Source organism: Dipodomys spectabilis, unplaced genomic scaffold (genome assembly GCF_019054845.1).
Source record: "Dipodomys spectabilis isolate Male_0828 unplaced genomic scaffold, ASM1905484v1 ptg000050l, whole genome shotgun sequence".
Taxonomy (NCBI): Eukaryota; Metazoa; Chordata; class Mammalia; order Rodentia; family Heteromyidae; genus Dipodomys; species Dipodomys spectabilis.
The window spans coordinates 8,053,049-8,075,381 of record NW_024870727.1 but is presented as its reverse complement, the minus strand read 5'-3'; the positions used below and the strand labels follow the sequence as shown (position 1 = coordinate 8,075,381).

The 22,333-nt window shown below is 41.6% G+C and overlaps 1 protein-coding gene across 6 annotated transcripts in view; it reads right to left on the bottom strand.

The window, feature by feature from the left end:
* Positions 1 to 22,333, bottom strand: part of Tnik (TRAF2 and NCK interacting kinase) — a 394,212-nt gene that overhangs the window by 191,466 nt on the left and 180,413 nt on the right. The gene's annotated exons all lie outside the window — the stretch shown is intronic.

The window sequence follows — 22,333 nt, the reverse complement described above, 5'->3', positions numbered from 1 at the left end:
GTGAGATCTAAATAAGGATGGATGCAAAACATTTTCTGGGAGATGAGAGGGCAAGCATAATAGGCCTACTTTCCATTTTTTTCCTTCAGTGGACCACTTTGAGGAATAGTTGGAGATGGTCAGCCTGCTCTTTGGCCCACCATATTTTACTAAGAAATATGGAGAATGATAGAATTATATAAATATCTTCACAACACAGTTCCACTAAATTATATATATCATACTGTTACAGGAAGGTGGTTGTGGAGGTGAAGATTCCAGATTCTTGGCATTTCCGACAAAGAATTAAATGAACACACCACACACACACACACACACACACACACACACATACACACACACAGTGACAAAGTAAGGAGTTTCATAGAGAAAGTACACTAAGGGAAATGGTAGACTAGAGCTAGATGACTGTAGAGCAAACATTTGATTAAAAAAATCATCTCAGTTTTGTCAGGCACTGGTGGCTGATGCCTGGAATCCTAGCTACTCAAGGAAGCCAAGATCTGATAATCATAGTTTGAAGCCAGCATGGGTAGGAAAGTCTATGAGACTGTGCAGGAGAGGTGGTTGGTTTCCACATTCTTTCTCTATAGCTAACCTGCCTCAGTACAGATTACAAATTGTCTGAGGAAAAACCATGATAGCTGAAGTGTTATTTCAACTTTGAAACTGCTAGACCTTCCAACTGTCAGCTATCCATCTACACACAAATCTGTCCATTTACCTGCCATTTGTCTATAACCTGTCTGGTAGATCACTCAAAGGAGAGCTAGAAATGTAATTTTACAATTCTGGAATATAATTCTATTGACTGTTTTACTGACAATGTAGTCCATAAGAGTGCCCAGAAGGCTGTAAAGTCCAGATTAGGATTTGAGTCCCTGACCTGCTGGTTACTAAGTTGTGTGATTCTTGGACTTGAGTCCACTTTGTGTGTGGATCTCAAATCTTCAGCAATATTTATTCCTAGGGCTCCTATGTTCAAAAAATGAGTAGCTTGTACTAAACACCACTACCACCACCACACCAGAATGGCTCCCAGTAGAATAGAGAGATACTACAGAAGTTACCTACCTACGGTCCTTCTTTTGCCATAATCACCAACTCTACCAGTATTCATAAATTTGCTTCTAATCTGTGGTGCTGTTGAAAAGGATTTTAATTTGTTTTGATCTGATTTGATTTTGGTAGTAGACAGGAGTTAAGTATGCTAGACAAACACACATGCATATAATTCACATGACTCATCTTTTGGGAAAATTGATCTTTCATTTCTCAGCCTGTACATACAAGTAAGTGTACCCACTGGAACACTGCAGCATCCAACATTAGTACAAATATAAGTTCTACTCAAGACCATGATCAAGACAACTGACAGAGTTATGTGTATATCGGCAAAGAATCTCATCTCTGAAGTAAATTGTAATTAAGTTCTTGCACTATAACTCCTTAGTAGTATTTCCTCCATCATTTCTTTCTCCTTCTCCTTCTCCCTCCTCCTCCTCCTCCCTCCTCCTCCTCCTCCTCCTCCTCCTCCTCCTCTTCTTCTTCTTCTCCTCTTCTAATTCCTCTTCTTCCTCTTCTAATTCCTCTTCTTCTTCTTCTAATTCCTCTTCTTCTTCCTCTTCTTCTTTGTTATCTTCTTTGTCTTTTCCTTCTTCTTCTTTTTTTACTGGTCATAAGGCCTGAACTCTGGGCCTGGGTGTTTTCCCTCAGCTCTTCAGCTCAAGGCTAGCGCTCTACCACTTGAGTCACAGCACCACTTCCAGCTTTTTCTACTAATGTGTTGCTGAGGAACTCAGGGCCTTATGAATGCAAGGCAAGCACTCTACCACTAAGCCACCTTCCCAGCCCCTCCATCATCATTTCTAACTGCACACAAAGACCCAGCAAGGAAAGATTGTAGAGAACAAGCAGAACTCTCCCACTCAACCCAGGATGTTACATGGAAGGAAGACTGAGGCTCAGATTCCACAAATGTCTTCATGGGTTCCTATGGCCTTGCTGCCCAGCCTAGAGCTCCTCACTCAAAGGACATTCTCTATGTCTATGACTATACTCCAAAGGAACTATTAAAAGGAATCAAATTCAAGAAACCTGAATAGGAGACATCTTACCAGAACACGAAGGACCCTTTACAACATGGCCTTCGTATTTGTCCATTTGCGTCTTCTTTTGTCTTTTCCCTTGATGCAGAAATGTCCTTACATAAATCCAATGGACATTAACAGACACGGATGCCTCCACAGCAGAGAATAGTTCTGACCAAGCTCCAAATACAGTGTGTGACTTACAGCAGACACGCTCAGGGCATTTCTATTGCCTCACTGGAGGTAGCTTCTCACTTTTCCTAACTCCCTTTCCCATGACTGTCTCTCAAACATGTAAAGATTACATCCTTATTTTAGAGATCCTTTTCTCCAGTGTATTTCCCATCTATCCATGGCTCTCATATTCTCCACCATTGCAGTTACTTCCCTCCACCAAGTACTCCACATGACCAAATTCCTTGCTGACAGTTGCGGACCCAAACCCAAACTGCAGGGCTGCATGATGTCTGGGCGGTATTCAGAAACGTTACTAGTTCGGCAGATTTCAGGGTGTTGCATTTTTTTCCCTATCCCTTATTTCATGTATTACTGCCACCTCATTGAGATCATTTTAATTTTGGCAGCTCACAGACCAGTGATCTCTATCGCTTTCGTGTCATTTACAAATTCACAAAAGGATCCCCCCCCCCCCCCCCCCCCCCCCCCCCCCCCCCCCCCCCGCCAAAAGCACTGGAGAAAAGTGGACAGCTGTGGTTAGGAACCTCTATCAGTGGGCGATGGGCCATAAACCAACACAGGACTATCTAAAAAGCCATGAATAAAGCCAGCTTAAATCTTATGGAAGCAGTATATTTCCATTAATGCTGTCTCTAAAACACAACACTGATACCTACATTGCTTAGTTTAAATTTTCCTCCATAGCTTTTCATATGTCATTGCTGAAAGTCAAAATCCTCTGGGGAATATACAAAGCCCTCCTCCCCTTGGCCTGTTTTCTACCTTCATCCTCACAACTGTGTCCCCATCAGTACAAGGCCACTCTCTGGCTGCCAGTGGCAACTCTATTACATTTCCCCCTCCATTCGACTCACTGTTACATCTCTATACCTTCAGTCAGGAGAATTCCCAGGCAGGATTGCTCTCCATTTGAAAAAATTGTTGTGTGTTTGATAAATAGCCTTATACTTTTTCCCCAATCCAACCTAAGTATTGCTTTGTGTGCACAAGCCTACAGACTTGCCATCTCAGGCAGAATCAGCACACTTGCCATGACTGTCTCCTTTGCTGTTAAACTACCTGCACACAGGGACCTCAAGCACTACAGAGAGTTCCTGATAAGCAATCACTGAATGTTTGCTGGTTTTGTGAATGGATAGGAATATGAATCTCAAGGGAAATGCCATGTCATGATTCCAAATGCAATCTACTGTGACTTCCTGGTGTCCTTGTCTACAGAATGACTCACTCACCCAAACACACACACACCTATCCCACAGGCTTATTTTGGATGGTGGGGCTACAGCAATGTCTCTCTTTTAATAAAGCTTACACATACTAAACATATACATTAAGATCATTTTGAGAGTGACATGTGGTATTCAGAATTTTTTTTTTAAAGAATCAAAATGCAAGTGCCGGATGATCTTTAGATTGGTTTTGACCAGAAAAGCTAAGAAAAAACACCCGATCTGATTCTTGGGTAACAAGATACCAGGTTGTAGGTTGTGAAGTCAAATGTCAACATGATTATTTATAGCCTTTCAGTGCCAACCTCATCGTGGGATCAACTGTAGGCCACTCTAAGGCTCAGAGGGACAAGACCAGGACAGTGGTGTGGCTCTGCTCACCATAGGATGTTCCAAGGGTCATTTTCATGACTGTGCTCATTTAACCAGTGGTAGACTGACAGTGGTAGATTGACCTACAGGTTTACTCTGCTTGCATTCTGTTTATAAATCTGTCTCCTGTTTGATTTCACTGACCTTTAAATGAAACAATCATATCAGATTTAGTTTCTCCCAGCCCTCCTTTTTCTCCCCCACACCTCCTTTGGAAAAGAATTTGAATGTCATTCCTTTTCATCACTTTCATCTGGACATTGACAGAAAGAACAAAAGCTAATGTTTCATAGCTCAATTTATCTTGCCTCCCCCTCCCAGAGCCCATAAATAAATAAAAAAAATTACACACCTCCTAAAAATACTCTGGAAGATGAAAGATCAAGATCAGGGCAGAATCAACAGATGAGAAATAAAGCCATCCATTTTTAACCTAAGCTAGGTGTCCCAAGCTAGCTAGCCCTTGCAAACTCTGTCATTAAAAACACTGTGGAAAGCAATTAGATTAATACATGAGTAACTATGAGAACTTCAAAGGGATTTGCCTAAGAAAAATATGATTAGTCCCTCTTTCTTGAGGTGAAAACCCCAATTGTGCTCCAGTATCAATTCCTCAATAACCTCACACTCTTCTCAATTCTGGTATAAATCTTGACCTATCTTTTTGCAAGTGATTGGTTTAGCAGTGGGTGTAACATGTTCTGGATAATGAAACAGAAAGCAATAGCCCTTGGACACCATCTAAGAAAGTTTCCTTGCTGGCAAAACACCCATTGGGAGAACCCCTTTAGTGTGGCTGGACAACATCATACCTGAATCTGATGTGTGGAAGTGAAGATGCACTAAAGGTCAAGTAGATCAGTCTAGAGACAAGCTGAGGGCTGGTCACATAGCTCAAGTAGCAGAGTGTTGAAATAGCAAGCACAAGGCCCTGGGTTCAATCCCAAACATCTCTTAACAAATGATTCTTTCCAGTATAAAGGCAGAGGTCCTCCAACTGATAAACCCTCTCACCTTCACCTTGAAAAATCACCATGCCACCCAAGCCCCTTAACACAGGCAAACATAAATTTTAAAGTCCTTTCCAGCTCAGTTGGTAAGGGATACCCACTGAAACCCATTTTAGCACTCTCTTAGATGGTATAGCCAGTGTTGATGGATATGTCTGGTGATGAGAGATACAAAGAGGCATTGTTCCTAGGATAGAAGTGAGACTCGTGGACCTGAAGTCTTCCAAATCTAACTTGGGAATGGATTAAGCAAGAGTCAAAGTAATACACTGCAGTTCTGTAATCAGGGACAGGGAGGAAAGGAAAGCACAGGGCTTTCAAATTTCAGTGTGTTAAAAATCATGTCAATGACATGAAGTGCCTTTGAACTTCCATTTATTTGTGCAACAAATATTTATGGAGCACCTACTATTTGGCAGGTAATGCCTAATGCAATGATGTATGAAATGCATACATCCTTCCCTCCAGGAGTGAGAAGGGACAGGAAAGGTCAGAGAAAAGTATATATATATATATATATATATACATACACATATATATATGTATATATATACACACACTATATATATATACACACACTATATACACTATATATTATATAGGTATATGTATGCTATCTATGTATACACACATATATCATGTCTGACAAAAGCCAGTAGTAGAAGAAAGCCTAGTTAACCCATGCAGCTAGGTAAAGGGACTAGCCCTAGTCTGGAGTAAGTTGTATGGGAGCAGGGGTAGGAGGTTCTATAGGGAAATAAAGCCGGAGTGTTTGGTGTGAGACATGAAACTACAAAGCTGGGGAAGTAAAGGCTGTGGCCAGGTAATTGCCAACATGCTAAGAGGTTGTGAGTGAGCTTTCCTCAGCACTTAGAAGAACTCTGAAACACAAAGGAGTGTGTTTCTTCAGAAGCTTTCTTCTTCTCCAGCTCCCAGGATCCCATTTTGATCCCATCCCACTCTAGAAGAAAGGCCATAGCCAGCTTCTACTGTGGAGTAAATGAAGAAGCATAGCTTAAGGTATAATTGTGTGGTTAACAGGAAGATAATCCATTCAATGTGGAAAAATGAGGCCAGAGTTTAGTCATCATGAAGGGGTTCCTAGAGACAAATACAGATCAACTGAATCGACAGGGAGAGAAATGAAAGCCCCAAAATACCACAGAATACACTGTAAGTTTACTCATGAGAACTCAGACTGGGGCATGAGAGTGAAGAGCTATGAGTTGGGGGCAATGGTGGAATTTCCTTCTGAGGCTCTTGGGAGCTCAGTAGCCTGCACGGCACAGAGTATAATCTTGTCTTACCAGGTTTCTTAAGCAGAAGGACAGGGAAACAGATGCCCAGCCCCCAAAATGGAAGCCATTACACAGTCTGTTGGAGCGACCGAGGACTCTGCCACCACTTCCCACACAACTTGAGAACGTGACAATGAATCTGGGTACTCACCCCTTGTGGGCACCAAAAAAGTAGAACATGGTGCTTCAAGTGTATTTTTAAGAGAAAAAGCTGGCAAATGATAAAATGCAAGAAAACTGGTGTCGCTGTCTGCCACTTCAGAACTGAAAACACTGAAAATATTTCTAATAATAGAAGGAAGTCTAGCGGAATGATGACATAGGACCAATTTGGTTAGGATTTCTAAGAAGATACTATTCTGTTTAAAAAGCTTCCGTTCACTGGTTTTCAGAACAGCCACAGGCTAGACGAGCCCCCTCGGCAGACCTAGATTCTTTTTGTCTAGAATGATTCAACACATCTCCATAGTCTCAGATGTGCATTCGCACGCTGGTAGACACAGAGTGCAAACTGAGTAAAAAAAGAAAAACATTGAAAGAAGCTGCATGCCAGTGGCTCACACCTGTAATCCTTTCTCCTCAGGAGGTTGAGATCCAAGGATCATGGCTTGAAGCCAGCCCCAGCATGAGTCTCTTACCTCCAATGAACCACCAAAAAGTCAGAAAGCGGAACTCTGGCTTAGTGGTAGAGCACCAGCCTTGAGCAGAAAAGCTCAGGGACAGCTCTCGGGCCTTGAATCTAAGCCCCAGTAGCAGCACAAAAAAAAAAAAAAAAAAGAAAGAAAAGAAAAAAACAAGAAAGGAAGAAGGCCATTCTTTAAACGCTCTCATTTCTCCCTCTACACATATGTAAGAATGGTGAAAAGTTGCAAGAAAATGGTAATTAAAATCATCACATGGTGAGTCATTTTGTGAATTGTACCCCAGATGCAATAAGCCAATGAAAAGGGATCTTACAATAGGTCCACAAGGGTTGAACCTTAACAAAGGTTACCCTATGTCACTAGTTTTTATATTTTTTTTTCCCTTCCCATTGTAAAGTCACAAGAAAGGCATGCAATACTAGATAAAAGTCTGTTCAGTTGCTTTTCTGGGGCCACGGGCTCCAGAGGTAGCCACCCTCCCTGGCAGCTCAATGCAGAGACAACCCAAGCTCAGCACATCTCCAAACAGCTCAGGAATCAGGAGGGAGACGATATTATTGGCACAGAGGAAGGGGAGAAGAGAAGGGAAAACCAGGAAGAAGGAAGAAAAGACAGGCCAAGGAAAGGAAATGGAAAAGAAGGGCCCCTAGAACACAGCTGGGATCATTACTGGCAAGGAACTATGGGAATGAAGTTGAGAAAAGCTAACAGTACTCAGGGTAAATGGAAGGAAGTTCCAGAATAACTACCCTTCACAGGGATACCCTTTCACAGGACAAAAAAAAAAAAAAAAAAAAAAAATCTGAGTATTTTTTGAGCTTAAAAAGGAAAGAAAAAAAGGAAATGGTTACCTGAATGCTTCAAATACTTAGAAGGATTTAAAAAAAATAAAAAAGAACAAGAGCAAGAATCTGAAATCTCCACATCTTGACTTCTCGCCAACTCACCAGAGCCCATAGAACAGAATGGGGCTGCTCTTTATTCGCAAAAGCTCTTTGGGGTTCTCGCCATCCTTAATGTGTGGTACTGCTGGTTAGATCACAAGTTTCTACCTCCACAGTTCTGGGAGGCAGAGATGCCAAATGTCTAATCCAGCTGTGTTGTGACATCTGGATGGTAGCATGGGAAAAGCCTGGGTTGGGGCAGGAAAAAGAAGACAGTTCACACAAAGAGAACCAAACAAATTTGGAAAAACAAGCTGGAAAAAAAAATGAGAGGGTCCTTTACAAAAACACTTCCTTCCTCTGGCTTTGAAAAATTAGAAGCCAGTGTCTTCCAAGTTGAGATACTCCATCCAGCTTGAGCTAAACTGGCTTCTCTGTCCCAAAGCACATGATCATCAGATTGGACAATTCTCAGCCAGTCTGTTCAGAATAGCCTGGCCAGTGCAGAATACAAAAACATTTGACTCTCAGATTGCTGAGGAAAAAAATGTCTCTCTTGCAATGAAAAGCCTAGATAAGGCTAATACCATTGGCAGTTTCTACTTCACTGGTTTTTCTAATAATGAATGGGCATAGATGAAGAAGCCATGTTATATTTCTTGGGACACAGCAATTTTGTTGATTTTTAAGGATTTGGCTAATACATATCCAATCATTCCTCATTATGTCCATTGAGGAAAGTTTTGGTGAAGTTTCATTTTGGTTTCATGATAGTATTTACCCAGCGTGGCAGAAATGAGTCATAGGGTAAGAACTGATAAATATAGAATCTACATCTTACAAGAAGGAAGTTATCAGGAAGCCAGCCAAGGCTGCTGCTGTGTTCTCCTCACCTTGTTGAAAATACAGAAGCAAAGAACGCCTAGCTCAGCAGGTTCTAAAGAAGCCAGGAGTCAATCCCTTCTAGAACATAACATGGTAGAACCATGGGAGAATGGTTTATTTAGCAAGCAAGAATGGTGGGTGGAGAAAAACAAAGGAGGGGGTAACAATGCTCGGTAAGAAATGGACTCATTACCTTACTCATATAACTGTAACCCCTCTGTACAGCATCTTTACAATAAAATAAATTTAAAAACTAAAAAAGACTGGTGGGAGGGAAGAAGGCTGATCTCAGAGCTGAAGTATTTCCTGGTCTGATTCACCATCTCCTCATTGGCTACACAGCCTCAGTGTCTAGTCATGAGTTCAAATCCTCTTCCTTTCAGAACCCCTCCATGCTAATGTGCTAGCCAGATAGACATGCTTTGTTCTCACCTGTCTGATCACAGAGATGACATACTTTTTTGACGCACTTTTGTAATGGCACACATTAGTAGGCGGAAACCATCTACTAATGATATGTCATCATATGGTTAAAGTTATAGTGCCTTACTTGAGGAACAGATTAATTAGTAGTGACCATATCTGTGTGTGCATGTGTGTGCACATGTGCATGTGTGTCAGTACAGGGCTTGGATTCAGGATTTTATACTCTTTTTTTTTATTAGTGTGAAAATACCATACAGAGGGATGGACTTTATACTCTTATGTGGCTTTTTTTTTTGTTTGTTTGAAGCTGGCACTCTACCATTTGAGCCACAATCCCCTTCCAGCTTTTGGCTGTTTGACTGGAGACAAGAATCTCACAGACTTTTCTCCTAAGCTGGATTTGAACCATGATTCTCAGATCTCAGCCTCCAAAAAGCTAGGATTACAGGCATGAGGCACTAGTGTGTAGCACAATCATATCCTTTTGATAGGTCAGCAAACATAAAGGACATTTATTCACCTGCATTGATGTAGGAAAGTCAACAGAGCAGAGTTTTCCAGCCTTTCTATGTCAGTTTCCACAGCTGTGGAATTCCTTCACTCAGTACCATATCACAGAACTCTGCACTAGGGTAAAGGAACCACCAGCAGCCTGTAAGAAAAACCACCTCATCTCCACTTCCTGCCAATTCCAAACTTCAAAGATGGACTCCCAGCCCTCAGCTCTACTCTTCTTTATGGTAAGCCAATGGCACCTCCACTGTACCCCACTGGTCTCTATTCTGAGCTATCCTCCCAGAAAATTCTTAGAAAACCCATACTTTTCGCAGAGTTCATTTCCCCTCACTGAAAATAGTCTTGATCCTTTGGAAGATTATGGTGACAGGTGACCAGTGATGGGTCCAAGTGTAGTTGGGCTCAGATTTACCTCTCCAAATAGGGCTACACTTCCAGGTCTGCCTTTGCACCTGGCAATCTCAGCATGAGTTTTATCAAGTTGGTTTAGCGTTATATTTGATTCCCCTCTTCATCCTCTACCATTCCCCTCACTCCCCAGGGAATGCCTGGTCACCTAAGCCTGCCTTCAGCTACAATCCTTTTAGGTGAGTTAGCAAGATCTCTTTACCTTCTCAAGAACTTTCCATCCACTACCCTGGCCCGCCCAGTTCCTGGCTTGAACTCTCCATTTGTCATATTCAGAATTAGGCCCAGTTTTCTCTCCAAGCCTCTTTTCCATATTGCAATCATTCTCAATCAAATCTGTTTTCATTGCTTTACTGTTCAGCTCTGGCTTACATTGACAACAGGATCCAAACTTGAGCACAAATTATTTTCATCGCCCCCATGAGATCTAACCTGCAGCAGAGATCAGCTGCGAAAAGGAACTGGAGTTTTCTTTTGGGAGATGGAGAGACAAGAAAATAATTACAGCCAGAAGACCTTGGCTGTGTGCTAGCAGTAAGGCTCCCGGAAATAGAAGACTGGAAAAGGCACAAAAGAGACCACACAGTGAAGCTACATTTGACAGCTTTCAAATATGCTTCCAACCAGGTACTGGTGGCTCACCCCTGTAATCCTAGCTACTCAGGAAGCTGAGATTTGGGAATCATAAGTTGAAACCAGCCTAGGCACATGAAACCAAGTGATTAACCAGCCAAAATCTGGAAGTCAAATTGTAGAGCACTAGCCTTGAGTAAAAGGCCAGGTGAGAACATAGGTCCTGTGAGTTCAAGCCCCAGCACCAGTTGGTGTGTACACACATACACAATGCTTCCTGAGTCAAAATTCTGGCTGCTTCATGGAGTGGAAGGGGAGAAAAGGGAGCTGAAGGCTTGGGGTCTATCCAAACACAAAGGCTGGGCTATGTCAGGATAATTTACATTTCTGGAAGCATACCCACCAATGAGTAGAACATCTATTTGACATTCTTTTTGAGAGTAATTCAGGTTTCATTAGTCCACTTTAAGTTACCTACATTTTCCCACTGAGTACTGAATTAAAAAATGTTTAGGAGTCTTCAGTGTTCATTGATACTCTTCAAAATATTGGAATTCAATGTACAAAATGGGATCATTTTGGTGACTTGAAAAAAGTCCAACTATAATTTTTCTTACAATGCAAGAGAGTAATACTGTCTGTAATTTATGTGGAGAGCCCAGCGTAATGCATATTAAACACTCTCAATTTCATTTCATCTGACTAAATGAATAAATACATTAGAGCATCCAGACACACTGTGGAAACATTTCCCCACGTATTCTTTAAACACAATGCTCAAGATTGCAATGGTGTTGTGATGGATCAAAATGACAAAGATGTTGTTAATCAAGTGAATACAAAGCCACGGCATGAATTATTTATGCCAATAATATTTGGAGCCGTACAAATTGCATATTGATGTTACATTGGAGTGTTTAGTATTTCAGCCAACATACATCACACCATGCCCTGAGCCGCCTCCATATTTGATTGCTTTCCGTAGCTTTAATTCAGTGTTATCACTCAGAGCAGGCCCATCCTATCAATTTGTTGGCTGTCTCAAAAATGTAGTTTTTCTACCATGAAATAATTATTCCACTGATTATGGCCATCCCTGGCATTTTGTTTTTAGAACTTCCTATGTGAAAGACTTCCCTGGGGTGGCCTATGCAAAGAAGCCTGGCGAGAGAACTTTCCTTCACCTTCTGGAAGCAAGTGGCATGTGACAATTGCTGCTGAATGGTCTTTTATCACTGGTACTAAGATCAGAATGACTTGAAAAAACTTTTTTAAGTAGTTGAACAAAGGAGTTTCAATTCAACATGTCAGATTAGGAGTGTAATGCATCTGGATCAACGTTACTCCTTCCATCATATTCTCTCATCTCTCCCAACCCCCACCCATCCCTTCAAGTTGTCTGGTTCCATTTTTGCAGCTATGCATTGGACATTAAGGCCTCAGAATGAGTTGTTTTTCTGGGAGGGGGAAGCTAAGTTAAGTCTTCTAAGCCAAAGACCACAAGCTTAGTACCAGCAGGAAGATCAATGAGATTATTCACACTTATCTACCCAGATTCCATCATCTCAATACTGACATGACCATACACATATATTTACACACGCACACACATTCAAACTCACATCCAACAGTGTAGCACCTGGTTGGAAGCTACAAAGATCATTGTTGTTCCTTTAACCCCATTTAGAAGAAGCTAGATTTGTACTGCCACAGTTGCATTAGACACCACCAAACTCTAACCTCCTCAAGGGCTTGGGTCAAGAAGGTCATGGCCATCATCATCTAAGATCTTCTGGCATTAACAAATTACTTATTAGAGTGGTGTCTTGATGAACAATTAACTCAACAGCTTAGAAAATGCTAGAAGGTAGTACTCTAATTTCCTCACTGAAAGTTCTTATTTGTTATATTGAAAGTCAATGTGGAACTGGGCACTGGTAGCTCATGCCTATAATTGTAGCTACTCAGGAGGATGAGTTATGAGAACCGGAGTTCAAATCCAGCCCCAGTCAGGGAAGTCCATGAAACACTCCAGTTGACTACTAAAAAGCAGGAAATGGAGTTGTGGCCTAAATGGTAGAGTGGTAGCTTTGACTACAAAAGCTCAGGGGCAGTACCTAGGCAGGCCCTGAATTCAAGTCCCAGGATGAAGAGAGGAGGAAGGAGAAAGAGAGGGAGGGGGAGGGAGTGAGGAAGAGAGGGATGGAGGGACAGGACAGAGTGGAAGAGGGGGAGAAGAGAAGGAGGGAAAAAGGGGAAGGGAAAAAGGGAAGAGAGGGAAATAGGGAGAGAGAGGAAGAGGGGGAGGATACCAATGTGGAATAGTAAGAGGCCAAAGAGAAAATGTCTTGTAATTTTACCTTCTTAATGAGATGCCCTCACCTACATATCAAATAAACAGCCCAAATCATGCCTAAAGTAAAACTCATCTCTAATCCCCAATCATTATCCTGAAACGTTCTCTGTGCTGCTCTACATTTTCTCTGTATTGCTCCATCTCTACTCTACTCACCTTTCTCCACTAATCCTACTCTCTATGGACAGCAGAAGTGGTTAGCAGCAAGCATTTTTTTTTATAAAGAAGGATGGCATTTGAACTCAGGTCCTCAATCCTGTTAGCCTGGCTCTCTACTTACACTATACTTCCAGTCTTGCTTTTTGATGGTTATTTAAGAGATGGAATCTAGCACATTTTTCTCTCTAGGGTGGCCTTGAGACATGATCCTTTGGCTCTCAGCCTCCTGAGTAGTAGGATTACAGCATGAGCCACTGGCACCTGGCTACGCAATTAAGTTTGAATGGTGCCTGGACCACAGCATAAGGTGACCTCAAAGAAATTACTCCATGATCCCTGCCAAGGTTCTTCCTCTTGCATCATAGGCCTGTCACGAAGATTAGATGAGTTAATGGATGGAAAATGGTTGGTTTCAACAGAATCTGGCACACTGCAGGTAGATTTGAAATGGTAGTTTATCCCACAGCTATACTGAGCTTGTGTTCTTGGCAACAACGCTTTCTTGGTCACTTTTCTGTCTAAGAGATTCTGTCTGAATCCTCTAACCATAGGGCCTGACATAGGGTGGAGACTCACTATGTAGGAAAGACTATTTGTTTTAGCAGCATTTTGTTTTGGCAATACTGGTTAAGGACTTGGTTCCTAATTGGGGATGATCGTGCGTAATTTGGAAAACCCTCACTTTATCCACACTAACGCTAGAGAAGAATTTAAAAATTAGAAATAGAAATGCAGATGTTGAATTCACAAAAGGTACCCTGTTCATTTTAAGTTGGCCAACTGGGTGGGTGTTCACTAAGGGATTTTTGTTCTCTTAAAATTATTTTATTTTTTTTTAAGAATGATTTTCAGGATGCTATAGTGGAGAGTAGGAAGAGAAATTAGCAAAGCTCCTGGGAGGTCCAGAGCATGAGATGATTGAGATAACTGATTTGCTATCAGGTGCTATCATTTATGTTCACTCAATATTCAGGTCCTAACAATACTAGCCATTTGTTGTTGTTGTTGTTGCCAGGATCCCAACTCACAGCCTGGGTGAATTATAAAGCCAAGGGGTTTATTTTGGCTTGCAGTTTGGGAAATCCAAGGTCACAGGACCACATCCATGGATGGCCTTCTAGCCAGCAGAGTCCCAAAGTGGTTCAGGGAGTCATTAGGAAAAGATTGAGCATGGACGTGTGTACCCATACTTTTGTCTCTTCTGTACTCTTCCTGTAAAGCCAGGGTTCAGTAATGGGTCCATAGTAACACAATCCTAATAATCTCTTCAGAGCTCCCTCTGCAAACCCCACAGATGGGCCTGATAGCAAGAGTTGCCAAACACATGCAGACTTGGTGGACACAGTCAAACCATATCCAAACCAAGGCAGGAAATGATAGGGGGGGGAAATAAATCAAGCAATAAGATACATTTTAATTATGCTTACAGTATATTCATAAAGGCTGGAAGCTATCAAATGTTGCTCCAAAGTCCTGCTTTGAATATTGCCAGATCTTCTAAGGGACATAATTCCATGTAACATGCCTGCCTGGCAAGGGTGATGCTCAAGTACCATCTAACAGAAATCCAAAATCTCTACAAACTGTTGAATGTTGACTCTTGCTTTCTGCTTCCATATAAGCGCACATGAAGCTGAAATGGGATAATAACTTCAACCCTAAAGTTGAAGACCAGCAAGACACTGTTTTCAAAACAGCTCAGTTAGGGGCTGGGAAGGTGGCTCATTGGTAGAATGCTTGCCTTGTATGCATGAGGCCCTTAGTTCAATTCCTCAGCACCACATAAGCAGAAATAGCTGGAAGTGGTGCTGTGGCTCAAATTGTAGAGCGTTAGCCTTGAGCTGAAGAGCTGAAGGATAGCACCCAGGCCCAGAGTTCAGGCCCCAGGACTGGCAAAACAAAACAAAACAAAACAGCTCAATTAAAAAGATAAACAAGGTGGCTCAGTGATAGAGTGCTTGCCTTGCATGCATGAGGCCCTGGGTTCGATTCCTTAGCACCATATAAGCAGAAAAAGCTGGAAGTGGTGCTGAGGCTCAAGTGGTAGAGCATAGCCTTGAGCTGAAGAGCTGAGGGGCAGTGCTCAGGGCCCAGAGTTCAGGCCCCACAACCAACGGAAAAGAAAGATAAACAAATAAAAAAATAATCAATTGGTATTTATTCAGATTATGAGAAAGCAGTAGAACCACCTGGAGTCTGCTGAGTAGGTTTAAGTAGGTCCCATTTGCACTATGTTCAAATTATTATATATTTACCTTGTGTTAAATATATAACTATATATGATACAGGGATAGCATCATGCATTACAGTGATTTTCATACCCTTCCTTATCCACAGCACTACCTCATCAGTGTTCTGAAATGTAATTACCTAAAGTATCTCATACAACACCAACCCCTCAGGGGCAGACGAATGATAATACACAGGAAATGTCACTTTTCTGGGAATTTACTTGATCTTCATTGGTTGAAACACCTATTGATTTACTTACTTATTTTTGTGTGGCTTTCTGGAGCTTGAACTCAGGGCCTCACATGCTTACTTGGCTTTTTTTCACTCAAGACTGGCACACTACCACTTGAGCTACACCTTTATGGTTTTTTTTTTTTTTTCTGGTTAATTAAGAGGTAAAAAGTCTTGACTTTTCTGCCTTGGCTGGCTTCAAACCACCATCCTCAGATCTCAGCTTCCTGAGGAGCTAGACTTAGAGGCATGAGCTACCAGGGCCCGGCTTACAATGTCTTTTTAGAAGTGTGAAGAGCTCTTCCTCCCTCCCAGGTCTCCATGTGGTTTGAACATACCCCATCCAGAGGACCCATTAGAGCCAGGGCTGTCATCCTAAGCCATCTCCTGGAAGGGGGCAGGCTACCACATCTCCTTATGGAGATCCAACCTAAGTGCTAGACCACAGGATACAGGTAGCTTGTGATCAACAGAACTCAGTGTAGTTAGGCTTGATAGATTCCACTTCCCTTTTATCCACCTTCCTATCCCTTTGTATTTATGGTAATATCTACAATACCATACTCTAGACTCTGAGACTCTCTTGGCCAAGTCAAGTCTTCTTTAACTGAAAGACCATAATGGCAGGTCTGGGTTCACCATAATGGCATATTTCCAGACTTCTGAAGACAAGTCTGGACTAGCTCTCTGAAATAGCCATAGTGTTCTCATGGCCACTTTGCAAACAGGGAGTGTGAGTGTGGAGAAATGATATACCCACATTTGTACACAAGGTGTATTAGTCAGCTTTCTGATGCTGTAACACAATACCTGAAACAAACTTTAGGCAGGAAAGATTTAGTTGTACTCGTGTTTTCTGTGGCTTCAGTCCATGGTTGCTTGGCCCCATTGTTTTTGGGCCTGTGGAGAGGCAGCATAATGTGATGGGGAGATTGTGGTGGGTGTTAATTCCATGGCATCCCAGAAACACAGAGAGAGAGAGAGAGAGAGGACACAGTACACAGTAACCCCCTTTCAAGGACACTGCCCTGGTGACCTAACTTCCTGAAGATTCCACTACTCCCCAGCAGTGCCACAGGCTAGCAATCAGGCCTTTAGCATATGAGCCGTTGGGAGACACTGGAGAGCCAAAGCATAGTTCCAGTGGAATTGGCTCGAGCTGTCAGGAGACATGACCCCACCACAGCTGCACTTGGGAAGCCTCAGGGGAACCTGGGTCTGACTGTTTCTGTGAGAATGCTTTGAAAATGAGTCTTTGTTTTAAAAAGTATACACCTATAGCTTCTAATAATTCTTTTTTTTTGGTCCGGTCGTGGGGCCTGAACTCTGGGCCTGGGCGCTGTCCCTCAGCTCTTCAGCTCAAGGCTAGCGCTCTACCACTTGAGCCATAGCACCACTTCCGGCTTTTTTCTTTTTGCTTATGTGGTGATGAGGAATCGAACCCAGGGCCTCAGGCATGCAAGGCAAGCGCTCTACCACTGAGCCATCTTCCCAGCCCCTAACAGTTCTTTAATCCCGGGAGGCTCACAGTTTATCATGTGAATATTATGTTTAAAAAAAACAAAAAAAATTAACAACAACCCAAACAAAAAAAGCCCCCAATCCCAAACCATCAACCCAAGTATAGTTTAAAGAAGGTGAACTGGGAAGGACGCAATTGTTCTGGCAACTGACGATAAAAAAAAAAGCACATAGGTTACTGGTTTTGTTTCTCCAATAGGGCAGCAAGCAGAAGATCTGCGAATTATGTTTGATTTCCTTGAAACTTTTCATGCAGAAGTCTGAAACAACAACCAATAAGACATAAATCTCCCAGAGTGTCTGAGCACAGATTCTCTCAACACCCAGTTTCTGTCCCTACCTTTCAGATCAACAGACATGTCTGTCCCCATGGGACCTGTGACAGCCCCAATTTTCCACCAAGCCTGTTTCTGTGTCTAAGGTGAGATAAACTCCGTGGGACTCTATCTCACGGTGAGGTCCACCCTTCAGCCTCCTTTGGCATATAGGGAAAAGGCTCAGCAGGGCATAAAGGCATAAGACATACAAGAAAACCCTCATTCCGACTCTCAGTAATTCAAGAGGGATGTCTGAAATTTACAGGAATAAATAATAACATACAATCACACATGGGTTACTCTAACCAAAATAGAATTCATTGTCAGAATTATGAATAAACCAATTCTCTCTCTCCACCTCCCCCCCGCCCATGTTCCTTTTATGGACTGAGCCCAGAAAGCACTAGGAACCATCTCAAGGAGCATCTACAGCTTAAAGAACAAAGAACTACCTCCTTTTGTCGAGGCCAAACATCACAAATGCCAGGAGAGATTTAAGGGGGCAAGGGGCGGGGGGGGGGGGGTGAAGTAGTTGAGGGAATGTTACAATGTAAGATAGAAATATGGTCTCTAGCATGGGCTTCAATTAATTCTCACATGAATGAAGGTCAGGTTAGTAGCCCAACCCACAAATAGCCATAAAACAGAGAGTACTGTTGACTAACAATTTAATACACAAGGAAAGAATAGCCTGTTACTTTTGATGGACCTCTCAACTTAAGTGGTCTTCAATTGACCTACTAAAATCAGAGATTATAGAAAAAAAAAGCATGAACCATAAAGAAATCAGTGTGTTAAAAGCCCTGAGGACAAATGTCTTTCTCTAGAAGACAGATGAAGGACAGTTGTCACTTAAAGAGGGCAAAGTATCTCCACTGTAGAAATCCACAGATAGAACCTAACTGGCCTTGGAGAACTGGACAGCACTGGGCTGGGAATGTGGCCTAGTGGTAGAGTGCTTGCCTAGCATGCATGAAGCCCCGGGTTCAATTCCTCAGATAAGGCAGGAAGTGGCGCTGTGGTAGAGTGCTAGCCTTGAGCTGAAGAACTCATGGACAGTGCCCAGGCCCCAGAGTTCAAGCCACACGACCAACAACAAAACAAAACAAGCACTAAGATTCCTGGGAGGGCAGAGCATAAGATGGAGGGCAGAATAAGAAAACTATTGAAAGTCATGTATGTAGAACAACCGACCACTACCTTTTCCATGTGCCTGTCTCCATTCAGTCAAAGCCACTAGTACCCACCCCCTCCCACAGAAAGAGAGGAAGGCAAGAGGGAAGGAGGAGAAGAGGGCAGGAAGGAGGAAAGGGATAAGGAGAAGAGGGGAAGGGAGTAAGAAGCGTGGAAGGGAAGGCAGGTGGAAGGGAAGGAGGGAGGAAGGAAGGGAGGGCAGGCAAAATTTTGGAATTAATAATCCCTATTCACTTCCCAACCCACTCAGTCAGCATTAAGCCCGTGCAGTCACAAGGTAGCTGATGGTTTCACGCTGAATTATGAATGGGCAATCATGGGCTCCCAGACATATGGGAAACCTCCACCAAGAAAGGGCACAGCATGGAAGAATGTCAAACTGAAGTGAGCTGGTGGCTCACGCCTGTAATTGTAGCTACTCAGGAGGCTGAGATCTGAGGATTGAGGTGTGAAACAAGCCCGAGCAGGAAAATTCAAGGGAATCAGCAAAAAGTTGGAAGTAGAGCTGTGGCTTAAGTGGTAGAGCATGAACATTGATCAAAGAAGGGCCATGCCCTGAGTTCAAATAAAAAAAAATATTGAGGATGTGGCTAGAGGGTTAAAAAAGCATGGAAAGGCATTTGGAATTTTATAGAAAACTATGCAAATAAGATTGATAAACTACAGTGGTTATTAGCTCAATTGTAAACACATTGAAAATATGAGTCATGGATGTTTCAGTTTTGAAAATCAACTTTCAGATTAAGTACAAAAACTTCAGTGAAGAATGAAATGAAATTACCATGAGCATTGGTATACAAAATGTGAAGAGCTGGTACAGTTAATGTAACCACAGACCTAATTTTACCAATTAAGGAACCTAGACGATAGTTACCTGTTAATAAAGATTTATCTAGATGAATGTTTAAGAAACTTGGCTATGAATATATCAGTAACAGAGAAAACAAAAAATAACAATATTATTGAAAGCATGGGCATTTGAATGTATCAGGAACTAAATCCTCATCTATCTTTGCAAAGGTCAACAGATGTCTAAAATTAATAAATTAAGGAAAACAAAAGCCTGTTACTTTGGGATTTGAGGGAAATATTCAGCAAAAACAACAACAACAACACTAAAAAACACCAAAAAAGAGAAGAATCAACTGATTGAGGAAAGATAGCTAGCAAGTATTAAGTTGACATCTGTTGCTTTTAAACATACCCAACATTATTTTTATTTAAACATATCCCAACATTATTTTTATTTAGAAATTCATAACTCCTAAAAATATTGTAAATGTACACTATATCAACAAAGTAACAAATAAGTATCTGTGGGCTGAACTCAGAAATATATGGTCATTTATAACAAGGGTTATTTAGCAATCACATTCCCTGTCTGTCTTTATAAATAAATTTTTTTTTGGAACACCATTATATTCTTTTGCTTACATACTGTTAAGGGCTGCCCTCGCCTACAACCGTAGCATTAAGTAGCTGAAACAAAGACCATACAGCCTGAAAACCCTAAAATATTTACCATCTCGCTCTTCAGAAAAAGCATGCTGAGCCCCGATTTGTAATGTTAATTTTTTTCTATGAGGCAGGAGAAATCTACATTCATTAATTTTTAGCAATTGCTCTCATAGCTCACATGCATGAGAGACATGACAGACCTTTAGGACTTGGTATCTAATATTTGCCCATTTGAGTCCTGTAAAAGTGCCCAGGGGACCCATGTACCAATTATATACAGATGGTTATAGACACACACATATACATGCACATGTGCATAAACATATATGCATATATACACGTGAGTATATATCAATGCATACATATACACACATACACAAACATATGTGTTTATACATATATGCACATATAATACATAAGTATATACATATGTACACATATGTATATATTTATGTATGTATCAGAGCTGTCTTTGTGTTGTTGTTGCTTTACAGTAAATGTTACCTGTCCAAAAAAAAGAATCCTTTCTAGGCTTGCAATAAAATGAACCTTGCCTGGACTTCAGTGTGGGTATTGGAATGCACTTTATCCAGTATCTTCTATCACAAGCACTCACTACTGTAGACCAGAGACTCAGCAGCTGGGCAGGAAAACACATACTATAGGTGGTTGTTTTAAAACAAAATAGATACCCCAGTGTCAATGCTGTCTTTGCTTTTCTTATCATGATCCTTTAAGTTGCCTGAAGGTGAATCCAATTTATGGAGAAGCAAATACAAAAGAAATAATAATCTGTTAAAAAAGCAAACAATACAAAACAAAACAAACTTCAAAAAATAGCAGTTCCTTCCTAAAGGACAGGGCTGCCTTTGCCTAAATTGTTCAGGCAGATAAACTATCAGTCAAGACTGTTTCACCTCTGTTCTCCACAGGAAATAAAAGTCTTTCTGAGCGCTAGTGGCTCACACACCTGTAATCTGAGGCTGCGATCTGAGGATTGTGGTCCAAATCCAGCCAGGTGGGAAAGTCTGTGAGACTCTTACTTCCAATTAAGCACCAAAAAAGATAGAGTGTCAGAAGTAGAGCTGTGGCTCTAGTGGTAAAGCTCTAGCCTTGAGCCAAAAACATTCAGGGACTACACCAGGCCCTGAGTTCAAGTCCCAGAACTGGCCAAAAGAAAAGTCTGCTAGCAGGATGGTGTGATTCTCACTATTTCCATGAAAAGTTTATAGGTGGCCATTAATGAACAGAACTGTTAATTAACAGCTAACCTATTGTTTCTGACTTAAAACTCATTTGAAGGTATGTTTCAAAACATTGTTGATGAGCCTCTGGTTACAGTGTTTGTAGCTTTTGTCTCGCTTGCCAAACTTTTCCATATCCATGAACATAAACCTCTATTATTCATCTCTCACAGTTAACATCCTTGTCTAATTTATAATTTGTCCAACTGTTGCTAGAAGCAGAACTCCTAGGGCATGGGATTTATACCTATTGAGGATTTTTATCAACGGATCTCATAACTGACCTGCCAAGATTACAATTTGCTCTCTCCCTTCTAGTGCATAACTGAAATAAATACCTGCCCTGGGCCCAGGCTAGATAATACCATCTATCTATTTCCAATACCATGGTGTCAGTGATTGTCAAAATGGTGCATAATTTAGGAAGAGCTTTGAGCTGGTCTAGCTAAGTAGATAAGAATTCAAACTCTACCACTACTTGCCAGCTATGAACTCATCAACAGTTATATCTATTCTTAATCTCAGGTTTCTTACTCGGAAAATGGACAAGGCATCACCTAGGCCCACCATGAGGATGAACAAGTGAATGTACTGGCATTAGCAGGCGCCCTCCCAACATGAATATGCAACATGTTTCTCGAATATTATTCATATTTCCTTTATATACACTCTCTCTCACATACCCAAATGCACTTCTATGTGGATCCCACCATACCTGAAGGTAAATGAGAGAATGTTTGTTGATCTAGTAAGGTAAGCATTTAAGATCAGAGACGGTGTGAACTGGGCTCTCTCTACCTACCCATAACACAGACTTAAGAATCTAGAGAACTTTGGGGCTAGAAGACATTCTGGACTCCACAATCACTGTCCTCAATTATAGTGCAGGACAAAATCTTTGGGTATCATCACAATAACATTTTCCTCAAGGCATGGAGCCAAAATCTTCATCCCAGGGAATAACAAAAAAGGAGAAAGCCGAGCCAGCATAGAGTATTTATAGGTCACTGACTTGGGGCTTGGCCAAAAGGATTTTTGTAATGCTGCTGCCAAAGGAACTATCTGCAGATTCTACTTGTGGTATCTCG